Here is a 22,917-nt window from a genome sequence, read left to right as displayed (position 1 = left end):
CCACATATATTTATCCATTCCACTGTTGATGGAACTCTGGGCTGTTTCTACCAACCTTGAAGATCGGGGCCTGGGTGGCTCAGTTGGTGAGGCGGCCGACTTTCGATTTCAGCTCAGGTCATGATCTCACTATTCCTAAATGGAACCCCTGCCCTGCTCAGGCTCTGCACTGACAGTGTGGAGCCTGCTTGGGACTTTCTCTCTCCTCTCTCTGCCCCTCCCCTCCTTGTGTTCGCGCTCCCCCACCTCTTCAAAATAAAGAAATAAACTTAAAAAAACCCTGCTAGTTATTTTACCAGTAAAAAAATGGGTTCATTCAGAAAAAGCAGAGAATCGCAATTCAGGACAAAGTAGCTTCAGAGCAAAAGCATAGGCAAGTCCAGAGATTGAAGGAGAGGAACGCTCTTTTACAGAGGAAAGGGAGAAGTTGGGAGGTCTGTTGTAAAAAAAAAAAAAAAGTCCATTAAGGTCAACTGGGGGTTCAAATTATAGTGGTTTTCATTGGCTGAGTTATTACAGTCTCTCACTGGCTGAGTGTCGCCAGGGGAGGAAAATCTTCCTCCTTCTGGGATAGTAAAGTAGTAGCTAAAGTAGTATCATCTTGGGGCGCCTGGGTGGCTCAGTCGGTTAAGCGTCTGACTTCAGCTCAGGTCATGATCTCACACTTCATGGGTTCGAGTCCCACGTCAGGCTCTGTGCCGACAGCTCATGGAGCCTGTTTCAGATTCTGTGTCTCCTTCTCTCTCTGCCCCTCCCCACTCTCATACTCTCTGTCTCTCTCTCAAAAAATGAATAAACATTAAAAAAATTTTTTAAGGTGTGGCTCTTTCTGCAATTGGCCAGGAGGGGTAGGGCATGAGAACTCCCACCTCTGGCCTCCCAACTCCATTTTAGTGTGGTTTCCTTTTAGAACTTTTCACGTCTCCAGACTCTGGCTCCTTAACTAGATAGTTCTGAAGGGTTTCGTACGTGTCTTCGGTGCGCGTGTGTGTGTATGTTTCAGTTGGGGGTATACCAAGGAGGGGAACCACTGAGTCACAGGCTCTACATTGTTCAGGTGCAGTAAATCCTGCCCCAAATTTTCCACAGTGACTGCACCAATTTACAGCCATGCTGGTCAGTGGATGGCGGTGGCAATGGCCACACACATCCTCTCCAGCACTTAGTGTTTATTAGTCTGTTCACTTTCAGCCACTCTGGTGGGTATATAGTAGTATTACCCTGTGAATGTCCTTTGTACTCCCCTGCTCATATTTACTGATAAATTGTATAGCCTCTTTGTGAGGTACCTGTGCCAGTCTTTTGCTCATTTTTTTTCTATTGGACTATTAATGGTTTTTGAAGATTTTTCATATATTCTGGACACAATTTTTTTAAATCAAGTTTAAGATACGCAAATATTGTTTCTCTGTGGCTTGCCTTTCACTCTCTTTTTAAGGTTTTAATTAATTAATTAATTAATTAATTAGAGAAAGAGAAAGAAAGAGAGAGAGGGAATCTCAAGCAGATTCCACAGTCAGTGTGGATCCTGACTCGGGGCTCGATCCCATGACCCTGGGATCGTGACCTGACCTGAAATCAAGACTCAGACGCTCAAACCACTGAGCTACCCAAGCACCCCAACCTTTTTAGTCTCTTCTTGGTGTCTTTTGATGAGCAAACTTCTTGGTTTTAATGAAGTCCAGTTTACTGATCTTTTCTCGTGTTCTTAGTGGTTTTTTTGTACTGTATTTGAGAAAATTTTTCGTGTCCAAGCTCATGAGATTATTCTCTGATGTTATCTTTTGGAAGCTTTATCATTTTACCTTTCATATTTAGATTACAATCTGCCTGATTTGATTTTTTAACCTTATTTATTTATTTATTTATTTATTGAGAGAGAGAGAGAGAGCACGACCAGGGGAGGGGCAGATAGAGAGGGAAAGAGAGATTTTCCCAAGCAGGCAATGTACGATCAGAGCAGAGCCCAATGTGGGGCTAGATCTCAGGAACCATGAGATCATGACCTGAGCTGAAACCATGAGTCAGACTCATAACTGACTGAGCCACCCAAGTGTCCTACCTGATTTAATGTTTGTGTCTGGTGTGAGGTAAGGTCAAGATTAATTTTTTTTTTTAATGAATATGCAGTCAACCCAGCAGAGTTTATGAAAAGACCATCCCTCCTATCTCATTGCATGGCAGTGTCTTTTAAAATCACAAATCAAGGTATTGAATATGAGTGGTCTGTTTTCTAGAACTTTCATTTCTGTTCCATGGGTCTATTTGTCTATGCTTACACAAATCTTACACTGTCTTATTTACTAAAGCTTCAGAATAAGTCTTGAAAATGTTCCTATTCAAGATTCTTTTGGTCTTTTAATTTTCCAAATAAATTATAGGATGAAGTTTATGCTAAAAATAAAATTAACAAAACTCTACTGGAATTTATATTGAAATTGTGCTAGTTCTAGAGATCAGTTTGGAGAGAATTGACTTTAAAAGCATTAAGTCTTGGGGCGCCTGGGTGGCTCAGTTGGTTGAGCACCCAACTCTTGATTTCAGCTCAGGTCATGATTCCAGTATCTTAGGATCAAGCCCCACATCAGGCTGCATGCTCAGCATGGAGCCTGCTTGAGATTCTCTCTCTCTCTCTCTCTCTCTCTCTTACTCTCTCCGCCCCTCTCCCCCACTCACACTCTCTCTCAAGTAAAAAAATTTAAAAATTAAAAAAAATTTTTTAGAGCATTAAGTTTTTCATTCTATAAATATTTGCTTAGGGTTTCTTTAATATCTTTCAACAATAATCTTATAGTTCTTAATTAAATTTCATCACATTTATTTCGCTAAATTTTTTTAAAAAATTATGTTTTATTTTTTATATTTAAGAGACAGAGCATGAGTGGGGGAGGGGCAGAGAAAGAGGGAAACATAGTACCTGAAGTAGGCTCGGACCCACGATGTGGGGCTCGAACCCATGAACTGTGAGATCATGACCTGAGCTGAAGTCGGATGCTTAACTGACTGAGCCACCCAGGTGCTCCTATTTTGCTATTTTCTTCAAACAAAATTTTTTTTAACGTTTATTTATTTTTGAGACAGAGACAGAGCATGAATGGGGGAGGGACAGAGAGAGAAGCAGGCTCCAGGCTCTAGGCCATCAGCCCAGAGCCCGATGCGGGGCTCGAACTCACGGACCGCGAGATCGTGACCTGAGTTGAAGTTGGACGCTTAACCAACTGAGCCACCCAGGAGCCCCTATTTTGCTATTTTCTAAAGACGTTTTTAAGAGCAGTTTTAGGTTCACAACAAAATGGAGAGGAAAGGAAAGATTTCCTATATACTCCTTCCCTCAACATTTGTATAGCCTCCCCCATAATCAACATCCCCAACCAGAATGATACATTTGTTACAGTTCAGAAACCTACATTGGCCCATCTTATCATCCAAAGTCCATGGTTTCCGTTACAGGTTACTCTTGATGGCATACATTCGATGGGTTTGGAAAAATGTATAATGACCTGTATCTACCATTATAATATACAGAGTATTTTCACTGCCCTAAAAAATCATCTGTGCCCCAACTATTCCCTATATTTTAGGTGCTTTTGTAAATGGTGTCATTTAAAATTTGTTATTTTCCAATTATTTGTCACTATTTAAAACCATTAGTTCTCTTAAGTTGATTAAGCAGCCCATCTGCATGTGGTCAAAGCTACTAATGTGTGAATCGAAGTCATCACTTACAGTAGAGAAATTTTTCTGTATGCTTTCTCTTTGTCACTCAGATTGGGTGACTTCTGTTGTTTTTTCCTCAATTTTATTGATTCTACCTTTTGTCGTATCCATTCTACCATTGAGCCTATCTGGTGAGTTTTTTATTTCAGTTATTTGTATTTCCTAGTGCTATAATTTCCATTTGGTTCCTTTTTTATAAGCTCCGTTTCTTGGCCAAGATTTTTTTCTCTTCTTTCATTTGTTTCAAGAGAATTTGCACTTCCTTTCTAAAGCATTTTTATGACAGCTGCTTCAAAGTCTTTGTCAGGTGCTTCTAGCACCTGGTTCATCTCAGAGTGGGTGTCACCTGATTGTCTTTTCTCATCTACATTATTCTCCTGGTTCTTGACATGATGTGTATATTTGGACATCTTGCCTTTTATGTTAGGAGACTCTCTCAATCCGATTTGAATTTTTTTAAAGCCAGCTCTCACCCTATTTAGGTTAACAAGCAGATCCTGGCCTAGGTTAGTGGGCTGTGGGTCCAATGGCAATTTAATTTCAGAGCGTTTGTCATATTACAGTCTCTTGGGGCTCCCACTGGTCCTCCCTGCTGCTACCTGAGGGAGCTGAAGGAAATTCCTCAGGCTGGTTCTCCCGGTGCCTCTAGATAAGGGGTCCTCTTGGGTCCATGGAGACAAAAAAGCTTGTTATGCTGTAACCCCCTTTTTTGGTATTATCTGGTCATTCCAGGTGTCCATCAGTGAGAGAAGAGAATCTCAGGCCCACCAAAAGGAGGGAACCTCTGTTGGTTCTCCTCTGGAGCCCGGTTGGGCAGCAGGAAATGCCAAGCCTAGATCACCTTCTCCTGTTGGACAAGGGGGTAGTAAGACTCCCCACTGCTGTGTTGTTCTTGCAGTACTAAGATCTCTAGCTTCTTTCCCTCTCTCTTTCCCCTTTCAGAGTTTTCCTTTGGTGACCTCTTGCAATATTTCCAGAGTTCATCATTGTACCTAGCTGGAGGAGGAAAGGGAGAAATGAGTTTATGTTATCTTGTTCGGACCAGAAGTCCTTTCAGTAGCTTTTGAATACAAAAACCATTCATTGACAGAATCAGCGATGATTCCATCTTGAATATAATTCATCAACCTAAATATAGCCAGGTTATAAAAAAGAAATCAATCACAGACTCTTAGAATTGGTGGGATCTTAGACTCTATTCCACTCTCCTTTACAAAAGAGACACTTTCTGTAGAGCACCCGGACAAACGGACAGCCCATTTCCAGCATACCATGGGATCAGGGAATTGTCCAACTAGCGGTTTCCCTGGGGCACTCTGGCCAGGGATATTCAGGAAAAACATTATGGATCCATCCATGATGGGAGAAAGAGGTGGAGTTGCCTGTTTTAATTTCTGTAACTAGTATATTTCAGGACAACGCATGAGCAGCCAGTAAAAATGAATGCAAATGACGGGTGGAAAGAATACACGTGGAGATGAGAGAAAGCAAAGCTAGTGAACGTTTTAAACATACATTTTCACCCCCTCTCAACTGAAAAAAAAAAAAAAGGCAGAAACCTGCTGTTTAAAGCAGGAAATATTAGAAAACACCAGCTGAGAAACTGCCCACTTGGCATCTGTGAGCCCCAGCTGGCCCTCTGACCCTGCTCCTATTTTAAGTTCATGACGCACAGTCAAGCATTCCTTTGCTGCACCTGAAAGAATGACTTCAGCCCAGACTGAGCCCTTATTGGAAGTGACGGAGTTATTTTTAGACCTGGGCACGTAGTTTGCTTCAGCCTAATTGTTGGAACTTTCAAGGAAACGGGATGGGGGTGGGGGGAGGATGGTTCTCTCGTTAACGTCCCACCTGGTGTTCCACCAAAGGGCACCTCATTTCTCAGACAGCTTGTTAGTTTGGAGCCAGTGGCCATTGCCAAGGATGACTCTTGGTTCCCCTCCTGCCTGTCACAAACGGCTCTCTGAGCCTCCCACACCAGATCATACCCATCTTGCCAGTGGAAGTGAGCCCCCATGCCAAGCTGTTCTTGTCCTCACTAGCTTACTTTCTCTGGAAAGCATGAGAGCCCAACCAGATTCTGGGTGTCTGAATTTGGATTCTATCCCTTACAAATTAAGTCTTTGGACACATTACTTCTTGGGGCCTTAGTTTCCCAAACTGCATAGACTAACAATTCATCGTTATAAGGATTAGGTAAAAGGTCGTAGGCAAAAAGCGATCTGTGTTGAGCAGGGAGTGCTCAACAAATTCTGGCCATTATTATTAATTATAATTATTATTATTATCAAGGGCTCAAAACGCTTTTATGCGTTGTTCCACTTGGTCTTAAGACCCATAGGTCTTGACGAGAAACCTATAAGAGAGGGGTTATCGTCCCCACTTTATAAATGAGAACAGTGAGGCTTAGAATGGTTGGGTGAGTCGACAAGTCACAGGACCACTAACAGGGGAATTTAGGACTCTTGGCTTCAGTGACCGTGCCTGGGGGCAGCTCAGCAGATGGCATCATCACATTCAGTAGCAGCCACAGTAGCAGGACGGGCAGCAAGTATAGAGTGATCAATTGCACACCGGCTCTCGTTGAATACTCACAACAGCTATAGGCTCTGGATTCTATCATCAAACCCCACTTCGGATGAGGGGCCCAAAGTTCAGAGAGATCAAGGAAGGTGTCCGGGGCACACAGCTGAGAGTGGGGGAGTTGGGGTGTCCCCCTGGCCTACCATGCCCATGCTGTGCTCTCGGTCCCCCTGCTGCTGTCTACTGCGGCAAACCCTGAGAACAACTGCAAATACCTGCCTGATTGATGCAGCCCAGGCAAGGAGGACGAGCTATTTGTCCCAGAGTCCTCGGGATTTTCCATGCAGACAGTCATGCTGTTTGCAATCAGAGATAGTTTTACTGATTCTTTGATTTCTTTTTCCTGTCTTGTTACAGCAGTTAGAACTTCTTTTTTTTTTAATTTTTTTTTTAAACGTTTATTCATTTTTGAGAGACAGAGAGAGACAGAGCATGAGCAGAGAAGGGGCAGAGAGAGGGAGACACAGAATCTGAAGCTGACTCCAGGCTCCTCACAGAGCCCGACATGAACCGCGAGATCGTGACCTGAGCCGGAGTCAGACGCTCAACCGACTGAGCCACCCAGGCGCCCCTGCAGTGGTTAGAACTTCTAATACTGTGTCTAAGAGTAGTTAGAGCAGACATCTTCGCTTTGTTCTACATCTTTGTTCAGATCTTAGATGCATTTAATCTTTCACCATTAAATACAATGCTTGATGCAGGGTTCAGAAGATATTCTTTATGAGGCTGAAGAACTTCCCTGCTATTCCTAGTGTGTGGACAGGTTTTTTCATTATTAATGGTAATTGCATTTGGTAAATGATTTTTCTGCATCAGTTGATATGATCATATGATTTTTCTTCTTTAGCCTGTCACTATGGTGTATTACATTGATTGATTTTCAAATATTGAATCAGTATTGCATAGCTGGCATAAATGCTTCTTGGTCATAGTGTCTTACTATTTATATATACATCGTTGGATTTGATTAAATTTGGTTGATGATTTTTGCATCTAAGTTCATGAGAGATATTAGTCTTCAGGGTTTTTGGGGGGAGGGTACTGTCTTTAGTTGGTTTTGGTATCAGAGCAATGATGGCCTCATATATAGAAGTGGGAAGTGATTTATCCTTTCTTATGTCTGGAAGAGATTATATAGAAATAACATTAATTATTCTTTGAATCGTAAAATGTTCTAGTGAAGCCATCTGGGCCTAAAGATTTCTTTTGTGGAGCATTTAAATTGCACATTCAATTTCTTCAATAGTTAAAGAACTGAGTAGATCATCCAATTCATCTTGGCTAAGTTTTGGTGGTTTGTGGTGTTAGAGGAATCGTTTTATTTCTTCTAAGTTGTTGAATTTATGAACATAAAGTTGTTTGTAGTATTTTTTATTATCATTATAATGGTTGCAGAATTTATTGTGGTATCTCCTGCAATTCTGATATTGGTGATCGGGATCTGTGTCTCCTTTTTATCTTTGCCAATCTTGCTAGAAGTTACTAATTTTATTTTATTTTATTTTTCTGAAGAACCGTCTTGGCATTTCAATGGTTTTTTCTATTTTCCAGCTTTTGATTTCATTGATTTCTGGTCTTTATTATCTCCTTTCCCTGTTTGCTTTGAATTTATTTTGCTCTTCTTTTTGTAAATTTTTTGATGTAGGAACTTAGATTAGTGATTTGAGATACTTCCTCTTCCAAGGCAGCTTTTAGTGCCATAAATTTCCCATTCAACATTGCTTTAGCTGCCTCTCACAAACTTTAAAAATCATAGCACTGAATGAAAATGAAAATGAACATATTTTCATTTTCATTCAGTGCTATGATTTTTAAAGTTTCCTTTGAGATCACCTCCTTGACCCATGAATTATTTAGAAGTTTATTGTTTAGTTTTCAAGTATTTGGGAAATTTTCCTGTTGACCTCCTGTTTTGATTTATAGTTTGATTCCATTGTGGTCAGACAACATACTTTATGATTTTAATTCTTTTGAATTTGTTAAGGTTCGCTTTACGATCTAGGATACAGTCTACCCTGATGAATGTTCCATGGGCCCTTTGAAAGGACAGATGTTCTGCGGTTGTTGACTGAGCATCCTATAAATGCCAATCAGATCTTTGTAGTTGGTGGTGGTGGTCTAATTTTCTCTTTAGTGGTCCTAAAGTTTCTGAGCGGGGGTGGGAGTGGGGGCTGGGGTGGGAAGCTCCCAAAGGCAATTGCAGATTTGTCTAATTTTCTTTCAGCTGTCTTAGTTTTTGCTTCGATATTTTGAAACTGTTATTTGGTTCACAGGAGAGCTATTTTTTTCTTAGCGGAATAATCCTCTTTGCCCATGGTAGCTTCTTTGCTCTGCAGTCTATGTTGTCTGATGTTAACATAGCCATTCATGCTTTTGATTAATACTTGCTTGGTATATCTTTTCCCTTTCTCTTGCTTTCAGTCTCCTCGTGTCATTAAATTTGTAGTGAGTTTCTCATAAACAACATATAGTTGGGTCGCGTTTTGTAATCCACCCTGCCAATCTCTGTCTTTCAATTGGTGTATTGAGACCATTTCCATTCAAGGTATCTAGCGATCTATTAAGGCTAAGTCTGGCGTTGTATTATTTGTTTTCTGTTTGTTCCTTCTGTTTCTCATTCTTCTGTTCCTTTGTTCTTGTCTTTCTGTGGGTTGCCTGAACATTTCTTAGAGTTCGTTTTGATTTAATTATTATATTTTTTAAGATATCACTTTGTATTGCTTTCTTATGTGATTATTATGTTAGGAGGCTGTTGCTGGGCAACCCTTGGGAGCCGGGAAGTAGCTGCTGGGCTTGGGTCTCCTTACGCTACTGGGTCAAGGCCAGGGAGACATGGGGCTTCACTGCTGCTGCTGTGGGTGGATCAGGCCACCTGCTGATGTCTCAGTTGTGGACCAGAGGCCAGAACTGCTTGGGGCTTTGCCGCTTCTGCTGCCACCGCCCCCACTGCCTACAGATGAGACTGTTTGCAAGGACCCTGGATTGTAGTGGGGGCTGGAACTTCTTACTGGGCCTCTGTTGGATTTTCCCTTTCCTGAACTTTGACCAGAGAGAGGAGGATATTCTTGGGTTTCGTTTTTTGTTGTTGTTTTCTTGTCTGTGCCTATTGGTGATTCCAGATTGCAAGCCCCTCCTGTGCCCAGATCAGGGTACATGGGAAATAAAAAGAAAATCCAGGGAACTCAGAAAGTTGCTTCTCAAGTCTTGAGGTTTCTTTCCAGTCCACCGTGTTTTGTTTTGTTTTGTTTTCCAACTTTCAGATTTCTTTTACCATTGTCTGTTGAATAGTTTTCAGGGAATTTAGTTGTATTCGGAGAAATGGAGTAGGGAAAGTGATCCTATGGCATCTCGTTCCAGAACCAGAGGCAGGACAGCCTATTTTCTAAATGTTTCAGACATACTTTCTTTCCTGGTTGATTTTCCAGAAACAGAAAAAAAATATTATCAATGGTGCTTCCTGTGGTCCAAGCTACACCCTCTTTCTCCTTCTTGGAAGGGATCGATTGCATTACTCAGTAGTCCCATTTCTCTGAGCCCGCTCTGTAGTCAACAGGATATTGAATTCCTTTTGAAAGCTGAAACAGGTAATCATTTCTTTCTTGGACCAAATGTTGATCAGTAGTGTTAATACTTGTCTGTAGCATGGAAAATGGTTTTCTTTGAGTTCTTCCTTGCAGAAGTTTTCTTCTGGCGCTGAAAGGCTTTAACTACATTTATCTAGAAATGGATTTCCACGGCAAGAATGGAACTTTCTTCATGACGATTGTTTAGCTGCACAGGCAAAGACTTCCTATATCTCTGCTTTACTGATTTCTCATCTTGGACCCTTGCCTGACAATATAGGATGGGCTTTTGGCCCAGTGACTCACAAGAAAGCACAATATCGAAGCTTGAAGTTAATGTTTTAAATTTACCAGCAAAGGCAGAGTAAGCAGAACACTGAGCCCTGCCCTTCTTTAAAAAAAGAAAAATACTGCCTTCTGTGCCCTTTTCCTCACCATAAAGATAATCCCTTAGTTTCTCTTAAGTAATCAGAGTGGAGAAAAAAAAAAAAATCCAATTTGTTATATATCTTTTACCTAAAAGACACAGTTTAGAAAAGAGTAGATCAGACTTAACATGATTCATGCCATTGTTTTTTTGCGCCATAGACTACCTCTCCCCAAGATTTTGAAACTCCCATAAACAAATCCCATAAGATATTAAAATACATAGCAACACTTGTAAGTTTACATGATTTTAGGCTTACATCAGTACAATGATTCATATAATGCGGTAAATAATAGAAACTTTAAAAATCGAATATTTATATTTAAGGATATATGAAATCGAATGTTCGCATGTGAAGTAACACATTTTCAAGTACATTTTACGTTTGTTTCTGAAATCTCCTTTTCTCCACTGACTGTGTCTTTAAAAATTTTTTTTTCAAAACATATACTGTTTTTTGGCACCACATGAAAAGTTTATTGTTTGAGTGCAGGGTTAAAAAGAGGCCAGTAAATTAACATGCTATATTTGCTATGGGCACCATTCACTCCAAATTGTCAAAAGACCCAGAGAAATCATGTACAGACAACCATCCAGCATATTAAAATTGTTTTTATTATTTTAAAAACTGGTCTTAAAGATCTGTGTTGAAGCACACTGTTTTTCATTTGTAAAAGTGGGACAATTTGAGTGAATTTGATTAAAACACGAATGGAAGACTCTCAGTCCTCTATAACCTCAGCAGAAAACGTGATTGTAAACGTTTACGCAGAACCTCAATTTCCCATAGCTATGTGTGAGATGAGCTGAGAACATATTTCTATCAGTCTCTTAAAATATTATTTGCCCTCCTCACTGATAAGGCAACAGAGGATGAGAGTAAAAATGTAATAAAAATATGGAAAAAAAAAAAGACTCCCTTTGCCTACTTTCAGCAACTAATGTTAAAAAAATACAATAATAATAAACAAATCAGCTCACAAAGAAAACAGCTTTTCACTTAGTTTCTTTTGAAGTGAATCTGCTTTTATTTTTTCGTTTTGGAAGCCTGCACATGCAGGCTTCCTTGGAAATGGATGAATTCTGTAGAGTTTCCAGACTCCGAAGATAAACAAAGCAGTGAATTTCTCTTCCCTCCCCCACCCCCACCCTGTAAATAACCTCGGGCCACAGTCTGAGCCTCCCTCTGCTCCCCGCCTCTACCAAGGGGCTGGGGGCTGGGTAGGCCTGTGACACCAGGGTGAGGCAGCGCAGGGAGGAGAGGAGGGGGGGTGAGGGAGGAGCAAGTAGGGGTGGGCTCATCCAGGACTGAGCCCCAGCTGCAGCCCGGTGAAGAATGTCGCATGCATGCCCGCACACACAAAATGTACACAGTGGAGCCAGGCGAGAGAGAACTGTTAAAAAAAGAGAAGAAAGAAAGAAAAAGTACTGCTTCATCAGCTAAAAAACAGTCCTGTTCTTTCCTGGTTTGATTTCAGCTTGAAGTACTGGCTTGGAATTGCCCGCAGCGATATTGGGCCCCTGCCCACACAGCAGGCAGACGGCTTTCCCTGCCAGCAACAGGCTTTTAATAAAACAGGATGCTCGCCCATCACTAAGGCCACTGAGGACTAGGGGTCCCGGGTCCGTATGGACTGCTTCTCCCAGAGCCATTCTCTATTCCTTATCAGGAAACTCCACTCGGGAGCTCCTGGCCCACGAGCAATGCCCCTCTCCCAGGGGACTGCGGAGTGAATGCTTGCGGGGTAGCCGCCCCATTCCCTGAGCTATTTGCTTCTTATCACCCGTGAGCGTGCTCCCTTGCTCCTTCTAGGCATTTTGGCTTTTATGAAGTTTCCCACCTTGACAGTTAAATAAGATGGACTTTTAAATAAGGACCTGACTGTACAGGAAGGGTGAAGACAATCCGTCCCCGTCTCCCCACAGCCAGCTCTAATGAGTCATGCCAGATCTGGATTTGGATCCGACTCACCATCTCAAGTGTGATGAACGTTAGCACTTGGGGGAGGTTCACCTGCCCGTTTGTTTTCTCCCCACTTGGAATGAAATGGGGTATGTTTCTGTTGGGACGGTGGTCCCGGAAATTTGCTGGCTGCAGTCTAATAGTGTCCCAACTAATGGGTGAGCTCCCAGGGTGCCCTCCAGACCCTGGAGATCCTGTGCGCTGCCCCCTCCCCCCAGCCCATGCTGGCCCCAGGGCATGGAAAGTGGGATGTTGAAAGTTCTCCAGAAGGATTATCCATAGGCTCAGAGGCATAGCAGGCTCCCGCCAGGGTGTCCAGAAGTGGCTGAGTATGGAACACATAACAGGCAATCAGCAAGTGGCCCTTGATGACCTCATATATGACTGGACTCCAGCATGAAAGAGACATCATTGTCATTAATAGGAAAGGCCTTGGGGCGCCTGGGTGGCTCAGTCGGTTAAGCATCCAACTTTGGCTCAGGTCATGATCTCATGGTCTGTGAGTTCGAGCCCCGTGTCTGGCTCTGTGCTGACAGCTCGGAGCCTGGAGCCTGCTTTCCATTCTGTGCCTCCCTCTCTCTCTCTCTCTGCCCGTGTCTGTCTCTCTATCTTGCAAAAATAAATAAATATTTTTTTTTAATTAAAAAAAAAAAAAATAGGAAAGGCCTGACAACCTAGAATCTATCCCCAGAACCGCCCTTGCTTCTTCTCTAGTTTAGACAACTTGATCCGTGTGTGCTTCAGTCTCATTTGTAATGTGCAGAGGGGGGTGTTGGAGGAGGGGAACTCACCAGCCCCTCCACTGTGCTTTTCCCTCGCAACTTCCGAGCAGGCCTTGTGGATCCCTCAGGACACCTTCCTACCCTGCCCCAGTGGGAAACCCAGCCAGCCACAGCCCGTCGGTCAGAGATGGCCCTTGAGCAAAGGCCTGTGATGGTTTCCAACTTTTCTTCCAAGGGTGGTAGTCGGTGAGCCTTTGAGTCGCAATCCAGTACGTTTCTACGCACTTTGAAGTTCTGAGGAGGAAACTGAAGGCATTGGTGGTACAGGTGGTGTTTTCATTTCTCCCTTCACTTGAAGTTCGTGACTTTGGAAGTGAAAGGAGGAGGGAGGAAGTATACGGAGGGAACATCTGGGCATGTAGATGGTGTCAGAGTGGAGAATTGTGTCTGCTGGACCGCAGCCCAGGGTCCTGGGGTCCTGGCAGGAAGCAGGATGTACTAACCCAAATCTGAGAACATGCGGCAGGAGACCTGCCAGTGTGACCAGAAAGAGTTTAAACAGAAACTTCAGAGGGAGGAATTAACAACAAAAAAAAGCCCAAATAAATCTATAAAACCAGAAACGACGAGGCACAGCACAAGAATATCAGCTAGGGTTCTTGAAAAGAAACTACTCTTGCTGACTCAAGCAAAAGGGGAATGTGTGGGACGTTGTCGAGGGGCTCACGGGAGAGCGGTTTTCTGAGCTGGAGCGCGGGGTTCAGGCCGGGAGGGAGCACAAGTGTGTCAGGTGCCTCTGCGGGGTGGGGATGGGCCGCGGTCACTCCTTCTGAGGCTGCTCAGCTCTGCTCTGGGACAGGAAAGGGCACTGGGACAACACCCTTCGGCTTCCAGACAGGGAGACAGCACCGAACTCCCCGCCCACCAGGACTGCCCGATGGTCAAGACCATGCCACAGAGGAACACAGAGTTGTGCAAAGGAAGGGCGCACGGATTCTAGGTTACCAAAAAAAAAAAAAAAAAAAAACAAAAACCAACGGTACCCAGCGCCATATGTGACGGAAGTGTTACACCATAAACGCCATGAATGGCCAGGCGTGTCTTAGAAGGGTGACTTCAAGGTCAATGGCCAGGTGTGGAAAACCCAGCTGGCAGGCACAGGCGGGGGTCAAAGGGTAAAGGCAAAGGTGCTTCCCAGCCACCAAGACGAAGCTGTGTGGAGCCCAGGAAGGAGTCTAGCTGCTGTCAGAGATGTAGGTCAAAGCCCAAAATACCTAGACAAGTCAAGGAGGGAGTAAGAAGCAAGGACTTGTGTCCAGGGCTCAAGGTCATCTTTCTGCACTCTGGGGGGCCCGTCCTGCTGGAAAAGAGCTGCTTTGAAAGGTCCTAGTTGTGAGCTTCAGAGTGGAGGAGGTGCCCAAGAGTGTCAGCGAAATCACTCCTGGTCAGGAAGGCTCCTGGGCTCTCCCTCTTGGGAAAGCAAATCTCCCCAATTCAGAATTTGGCTTCCACTGCTCTGGGCATGGGGCCAGTTCCAAGAGGAAGCCAAGAAACAGGATGGTTCTGCCAGGCTGGGGGCCCAAGGGAGACAGGGGCCTGGGGCTGCTGGGACCATCTTGCCTCCATGTGAAGCAGCAGCAAAGCCAAATGGAGAGACTCAGGTCCTGGTGACATTAACAGACCTCTGAACTCAGCTATGCCTAAGGCCGGGGTGACTTAGATTCTGCTTGAAGGCAAGCCCTTGGGGAAAATCCTCTGAGCCAATAGAATCTTTTAGTGTCTAAGCCAGTTTGCGTTGGCTTTCTATCACTTGTAACCACAAAGGGTTTCAATAATAGGCAGATAATAATACTAATAAGGACCTAACTATGCATTATTTCCCTTATAGCAACGCCAGGAGGTTAATGCTGTTATCATCCCCAATCTGGCATAAAGAAAACAAGGCCCGGAGAGATTAAACAAAATTCCTTAGTGCCACCCAATCTTAACCTGAAGGACTGGGGCTCAAGTGTCCAAATGCACAGATACCGAGTGAGGAAAGAGACTGAGAGAAAACCCTCAATTCTGCTCATTCACGTGACTCATCCCAGTGAGGAACAAAACGAGAGGAAACACGTAGAAAAAAAAAAAAAAAAACAACCAACGTGGCCACCAAAGGTGGTCATTGGTGATCTCAGATCTTTAGAGAAGCATGCCTAAAATGTGAAAAGGGGGCACAGAATCAAAGAGAATGTGCATGAAGGGACTGCCCTTCTGAGGACAACATCAAGAAGGCTAACGCCCAGAATAAGCAGAAACCTACTAAAGGACCATGATTTCACAAGGCTTTTTAAAGCTACTTGAAGAGCGCAAGAAAGGGATAGGGCTGTGCGCGGAGAAAGTGCTAACATGTAAAGACTTGACAAAAAAGACGGCCCGAAATTTCAAGTTAGCCTCCCGCTTTTCTAGTTTTTCAGGTGATCTTGAAAAAGGTAGAACCCAGGACTGTGAGACAACACTCGGATACACTAAATGAGTCAGTCTTCAGCCCAGGCAAAGAGGAAAGTTATCAGATGACCTCGGAGAAGCACACTGATAAAAATATTGGGAAGCTAGCCCCTAAGCAAACTGTCCATTCTCAAACACCGTAAAAGGATAGATTGCTTTATGGCAATCCCTGGGGGAATAGTCTAGAATTATAGACCATGTGGCTTGCAAACATTTCAAAAAGAATGCGAGGGACAACACAGGTTCAAGTCTCCCCAAACAACTAGGAATCTTTTGTGGTTAAACAGGTGCATCTGGTAAGCACTGTATACCTAAAATAATGTCAGCAAAGCAGTTGGTATCTTGGAGCATCCTTTGATGCCACGGATGGGGCAGAATCAGAGCAGCACCATGGCCAAGAGTATTAGTGTTGGGGACAGATGCAAATTCTTACCCACCAACTGCTCTCTGCATACTGTAGGCTTCCTCTCTTGGAGGTACAACGTCTTTCTTGATCATACAATGGGTGTAAGAGCCCACCCCCAAAATACGATAGATAAGCAAATCATGAATGACACAAAGTCATTTCAACTGGATGGAATAGGAGGCCAAACCATCAGCACAAATTGAATCTGAATACATATCAATACAAACACGGAAAATTAAAAATGAAACACAGAAGAACGTTCTGAGTAGAAACTATTTTGTCAGCTGCCTATGTGACCATGAGAGCAGGGAATAGCCCGAATGTCCAACAACAGTACGCAAGAGAGCTAAGGAAACAGAGTGGTCTGAGAAGTAGAATACAGTTCTCAAGGGAGAGAACTAGGTGTCGGCCAGTATATTCCAGGCACCTGACCCTATACGTGGAAATCATGCAACAAGATGAAAAGCCGAAGACCAAATGACATCTACTTGAGGGATACTGTTACATCAAAGGGTTACATCCAAATTTATAGCAAGTGGTAGAGATGTTTCTCTAAAAGTTGCACCCTCACCCGTGGAACAAAAGAAAGTCTGGCAGTTTTAGTTGCCATGGGATTAATCTCAGTAAAGGACGTGAGTGCTGAAAGCCAACCTGTACCCACGGAAGTATAACGCCTGGGTGTGCTCCCTGCAGGGGCCCATCCAGGTGTCACGAGTGACAGTCCTGTGCGAGCACATCCAGGTACTGGTGTGATGGAACAGGTCATGGGTATGGCCACCCCACTCAAGCTTATTTGGGCACTTCTGGGTTGACCTTTCGAGAAGAAAATTAACAGTAATTTCCAGATAGATGAGAGAGTTAAATGTGGAAAATGAACTCATTGTAAAAGAAAAGAAAAGTAAGACATGTATCTGCACCTGGGAGAGATGAAAACTTCCTATGGGTGAAATTCATGGGAACAGTCACAGAGGAAAATAATTGGCAGATATAGAAATATTAAAGTTTCTCCGTCCTAAGTCACCATGACAAAACTCAAAGGCGCAGAAATAACCGGGGAACATACATGACAGATAGCGGGTGAATTGCACAATCACTGAGGTGCGTGCCTAGCGTAAGACTAACAGAAAAATGGGCAAAAACACGATAAGGCAACGCGAAGGGAAAGAAATGCAAATGTTCCGTAAGAAATCAAAAGATGCTCAAACTTGCAAACAACCGGATACAGGCAAATAAAAGCAGTAAGCTAACATTTCTCTTTCAAGATAGCATAAAAAAAAAAAAAAAAAAGATAACAATTTACCCAAGGGTCCGGGGACAAGGGCAACCATGTAGGTGGGAGTGCTGATTAGAGTCTCCCTGTTGGCACTCCCTGAGTAGTTTACTTAACCTTCCGCACAGTAAACTGAAGATAATCATAATTCTTGTCTGACGGGGCTGTCAAGGGGATTGGGTGAGATTACTCTAGCCCGGTGGTGACACTTCAAGGAATCTTTTCTAATTAGAGGTAAGCAAGCAGGGTATGGCTAGATAAGTCATGATACATTTATGAGACCAAGTGCTAAGCAGACATTAGGTACACTGTAAAAGACTACTTCCTAATGAAAATAAGTGTAACGAGCCTCATATTTGTAAAGGAAAGTGCACACATTAAAAAAAGTTTTTTTGATTTTATTTTAGAGAGAGAAAAGAAAGAGAGAGTGTGCATGGGGGAGTGAGGCAGAGGGAGAGAGAGAGAGAGAGAGAGCATCTGAAGCAGAGAGAGAGAATTCACACGCTGAGTGTGGACCCTGACATGGGGCTCGATTCCACCACCCAGGGATCATGACCTGAGCCGAAATCAGGAGTCAGTTGTTCAACCCAGGCGCCCCGACACACATATTATTTTACGTACAGAAGAAAGATGGCTAAAATTTTGATTTGTTTCCTTCTACTGGTTATTTCTAAGTGGTGGGCTTATCGGCAATTTTTTTTTAACAGAAAAAAAGCTATTAGGACCCAAAAAATGTGGAAAAATGGTATTGAGGCTAAGCAAAGTCAAAACAAAGTGAAATAACCTCAACTGTGTCCTGAGAGTGTCAATCGTTGTGTTTAGATTTGCTGGAAACCTCGAAGTGCGTGAAATAATTGGAGAAGATGGTCATGTGCGGCCTGAAAGGGACAAGGTCTTGTGGGGGTTGTGACATCTCTCTGCACAAATTTGATGGATGTCACATCAAGATGTGTCCCGATTTTGCCCTCTGGAATAGCACGTCACCTGCCTCTCAATGACCATACCGTCTAAAGAAAAAGATTAGGACTAACTAACGTAAGGAACTTGGGGCCACACTCGAGCCCTCGGGACCTCTCTTGATGTTGGTGGGCATTTTGGCCCCCGGAAAGCAAGCATGGGTCTCTCATGGGGATCCATGCAGAGGTCTCCTGCTTTGCATGGGGCTTGGATTTGATAGCTTCTTGTTTTCTCTTTAAGATGGACAGCTGTAGAATGATTAATTACGGGACAAAGAAAGGGAGCCAGGGCAACCATCAACATACAGAAGGTCGGGAAGCGGTGGTTTGACATTGTCCTCAGGAATATTGTACTTTACATCGAAAAGTGACGTCAGATTCATTTCTGAGACCTTCTATCCTGCTGCTCTGATACCCTCGCCGTAGCAGAGGACAATTAGCCCAGAAGTTGCTTCATTACAGTTTAGTGAGATTTAAATAATTTCTCGGGAGACAAGCTCTGTGCAAGCTGGGTTAAAACGAAGCTAAGCCGGTGATACAGAGCTAACCCCAGGAGTGGAGGCTGTGTGAAAAGTTTCCACGTGGGAGCCGATTAATCGTCGATAAGGATCACACATCACTGGCCACGCCGGTCAACATGACTGGTAAGGTGAATAGCAGAGGCAGACAAATAGGGCAACTGATATCCGTTCCCTACCATAAAGCTTAGGTCCCGAAATTTCCTTTGGGAAGCCCCCCTTTAGCGTCACCAGCTATGTGAGTTGGGCGAATTCCCCTTACCCCATATTTCAGGGGTCGGCTCGCATTGGCTTAAGCCAATTAGCTTGTTCCTTTGCCCTGACTTTGGGCCCATGGCACCCGAGGGACCGTTGGCCGAGCTTCCCGGGAGACGGAAGCCCTCTCTCTTCTGCTGGAGCCTGCAAGAGCGGCCCTCCCCGGATGGCACAGGACATGGAACGAGGAGTCAATCAGTGGAGAGAAAGAGGAGGGACAGCCTCTGGGATCCTATGACGGGAGAAGCTTCTGGGACTCAGGAAACTGCCTCGTCCAAGATCGGAGCCTCTGCCTGATTTTTCACTGTCCTGGGCCAGTACCTCCCCTTGATTGTTTAAGCTAGTTTGAGCGGAGTTTTCTGTCATTTGTGTCATACTGGTACGATGCTGAACAGGACGCTTACCTTCTAGTTTAGGAGACTGGATTGTTGTGTCTATGCCTTTGGCAACCACCAGCAAGCAGCTTAAAGAAGATAAACTCTGCTTTGACTTTACTGTCAAGATAATGTTTTCAATATCTTATTCTAAAAACATGGCCACTCTCGGAAGGACTTCTGTGAAATTTTGTCCCCATCAACTGGTCTGACCCAGGGCAGGGCTGGTCTGAAGATGACAGAGTGACCGAGCCCCAGGTTCTAGTACAGCAGATACAGCCATCCCCTTCTCTCTCTCTCTCTCTCTCTCTCTCTCTGGGTGGTGATAATGCACAGAAAGTGATTGGTCAACTGTAAACTGTTACAAAACAGAATCACACGTCTGGTGTAAGTTACTGTTTGACACAAGTTTTCTTTACCGATTCAGTAAAATGATTGTGGTTCAGTTTTAGCCAACAGGGCCCGGCATGGAAAAATAAATCACATGCATTGTAAGATTTGATGAGGTAGGTCAATGCATCTTAAATCCTTCCCAGAGCAAAGAGAAAGTGTTTTTGTTTCACCGGAGGGAAGTAGCCTGGGCCCTACCCTAAGGCCCCATGGGGTCCAAAGTCCATGGGAACCCTTCTCAGGTCCTGAGGAGGCCAAGATTATTCAGGATACTGGCATGCACGCATTTCTACTCTTCTCCAGAGGGTGAAGATCAGCCAAGGGTTGCTGAGGGATGAATCATGTTTCAAGCTAGGATTGTATTTAGCTGCATTTGGCCGAAAACTCCAAAGACAGAAGCATAAAACACAAGTGTTTACATACCCATAGAAAAGACTTACAGAACTTTCTTCTTCTTGCCTTTCTGTTCCACAACCCTAGCTCTGGCTTTTGCTCTCAGTGTCACAAGGAGGCTGCAGGAGTTCCTGCTCTCCCATCTATGGCCCGATGAAGGAGGAAGAGAATATCTCCGCAATTGAATCAGTTCCTTTTAACTTACCTTCCTATAAATTCCATACTTCTGCTTGTATCCCATTGGCTACAAATTAGTTACATGGCCACAGTGAACTGCAAAGGAGCCTGGAAAATGTAGTCTTTTAGTCGGGCACATTACCCCCCTCGATAAAATTGGGGTTCTCTTGCTCCGTAAATAGAACAGAGACAGGGTAAGGACACGAGAGAGGTTTATTGGTAAAGATCATTCAGAAAAAAACTGCGAACATGGGAGCATCCACATGAGAAGCACGTGCCATCAAAACTTATTTCTGGGCAATGTTCAATGAGAATTGTCACAGAGGCTGGCCAAAGTGAGAGGCTTTACTCTTCAAAGGGTCTGGTTTCTGAGACCCCAATTTCTTTTCCCAGAGTGATGGCTGCTTGTAACAGGCTGTCCTTAGGGCATCAAGGTGTCTTACGAAGAAGTAATTTGACTTCTTATTTGCTCTTCCTGTCTGCCTTTCACCTGCCAGTTGCCCCCCCTCTTTTTTTTTTTTTTTAACGCACTGAGTCGCCCCTGGAGCTGCAGAGGGAGGGGTCTTTCTGTCCTGGGACACAGCGATCAGAACCTTTTAACCTCGTTGAGCAAATGAGCAGTGAGTTGCTGGGCACCAGGTGCCAGATGCTTGAGGTCTGTTATTTTAGTGAATTCTCACAACAACCCCCATGCAAAAGGTCCTTTCAACATCTTCGTTTGAGGCATGGAGAGGTGAAGTCATTTGACCAGGGTGGCAAGTTAGGCAAGGGAACAGCTGCATGTTACACTTCCGGGAAAGAAGAACCAAGGTGTAGAAGGTCAAGGAAAGAGCAGGGCGTGGGGCATGGGGTGCACCTGCTGTGACCACCTTTCAGGATCTGATCCTCCTTCTCTGGCACCGGCGTCCTTCCAGGACCAGCTCACGCCATTTTGGTGGGCTGCCTGGTCCGGAGGTGGGCGAGTGACCCAGAACCACTAACTAGCACATCCCATGCCCCAGTTCCAATGTCCAGGATGGGCGGATGGTCCCGTCATGCCATTCCCATGCCTGTCACCCGGGCTGCTCAGAAGACAGTCTTTGAGCTAAGCTGCCGGCAGCCAGCTCACAGCCACCTCTAGTGGAGAGCCCCCCCCCTCAAGAGCGATGGGGCGATTGAGATCCAGTCCTGCTGATGTCATAGAGTCAAGCCAGTCCTGGACTTTGCAGGCACTGACCAGTGGATTTCTTTCTCAACTCCGTTAAGTTGAGTTCTTTCCCTTACAGCCCTTACTTCCTGCGTTAAGTTCTTTCCCTTACAGCCCAAATGTCTGAGCTTTTATGCAGGGCGGACAGCACGAATGCTCCCCTTCCAACCACTGGGGGCCCACCTATAAGAGAAGGATGAGAAGTTAAGCAAACGGAAAAGGTTGTGTTTTCTAAAGCAAGGAGCATTTTTCTTTGTATTTTAAGCCATACATAAAAAGGAAGGCCTTTGGGGATGTTTTCTGGCCTGGGGCTCTGAACCTCTGCATTTCACTCATTAAGAAGCATCTCTCCTCCTCAGAGTGGAAGGCCCCCAGGAGAGGCAACTGCAAGCAAGGCCTCTGTGAGAGAAGTGAGGCATCTCAGGTCAGTGGGGAAGGGTGGCTCGCTCAAGAAACAGTATTGGGTCTACGGCCATATCACCCTGAACACGCCCGATCTCGTCTGATCTCGGAAGCTAAGCAGGGTCAGGCCTGGTTAGTACGTGGATGGGAAGAAACAGTATTGGGACGACAGGATGGGGGGACCATCCAAAAAGAAAAGAAAAAAAAAGGTGAATCCATACTTTAATGATCTATCCAAACAAAATCTACATAGATCAACTTTTGAAATATAAAACAAAAATGAAACCATCAAATTTTTTAAACTTTTTCAAAAATGTTTATTTATTGAGAGAGAGAGAGAGCAGGGGAAGGGCAGAGAGAGAGAGAGAGAGAGAGAGAGAGAGAGGGGAACAGAAGATCCGAAGTGGGCTCTCAGCTGACAGCAGGCAGCCCAACGCAGGGCTCAAACTAACCATGAGATCGTGACCTGAGCCGAAGTCGGACACTCAGCTGGCTGAGCCACTCAGGTGCTCCGAAACCATCAAAGTTTTAAGAGAAAATAATAACTTTTACCCTTTCACGTCAGAAGGAGGAATGCCGTATTAGCAAAACACAAAGCATAACACCCCCAAACAGAAAGAATTGATGAAAAGGACTACATAAAAATCGAGTTTCCTCTCCATGGCCAACCGATCCTATCATCAACAAACCTAAAAGGCAAATGTCAAACTGGGGGAAACTGTTTTGATTAACATCACTAAGTGCAACTCTCCCTAATATATAAAGACTCATACATCAATAAAAGGCCAACAGATAGAAAAATGGGCAAAGGACATGAATTGACGAGCTGTAGGAATGGGAAACAGACAGCCCTGAAGCATTTGAAGAAACGCTCAGCATCATTAACGAGAAGAAAAATACAGTTACACCAAGATACTATTTGTCACTGTTCAGGCTCTCACATTTTGATCACGTGCCATGTTCAAATACGCATTTGGAAACAGGTGCTCTGATCCATCCTAGCTGTTTGTGAAATAGTGGCTTTGGGGGAGGGCGATTTGGCAATATCTATCCAAACGACAAAGGCACATCTCCCTTTCCCTGGGACCTCGGTCTCTGAGAAGTCGTCTGCGCATGCTCTCACAGGTG

The 22,917-nt window shown here is 44.2% G+C and overlaps 1 long non-coding RNA gene across 7 annotated transcripts in view; it reads right to left on the bottom strand.

Moving 5' to 3' along the window:
* Positions 1–22,917, bottom strand: part of LOC106976029 (uncharacterized) — a 154,654-nt gene that overhangs the window by 5,784 nt on the left and 125,953 nt on the right. The window contains exon 4 of one of the 7 annotated variants that reach the window (XR_003412427.2): positions 20,072–21,570. The exons of 3 other annotated variants lie outside the window; for them this stretch is intronic. This is a non-coding gene — a long non-coding RNA (uncharacterized LOC106976029). Of the gene's footprint in view, positions 1–10,884; positions 11,685–20,071; positions 21,571–22,917 lie in introns of those variants that run through there. 3 more of the 7 variants (XR_008289465.1, XR_008289468.1, XR_003412429.2) reach the window with 3 other exon arrangements.

This window comes from Acinonyx jubatus, chromosome A3 (genome assembly GCF_027475565.1).
Source record: "Acinonyx jubatus isolate Ajub_Pintada_27869175 chromosome A3, VMU_Ajub_asm_v1.0, whole genome shotgun sequence".
Lineage (NCBI taxonomy): Eukaryota > Metazoa > Chordata > Mammalia > Carnivora > Felidae > Acinonyx > Acinonyx jubatus.
This window is presented reverse-complemented; position numbering and strand designations above follow the sequence as displayed.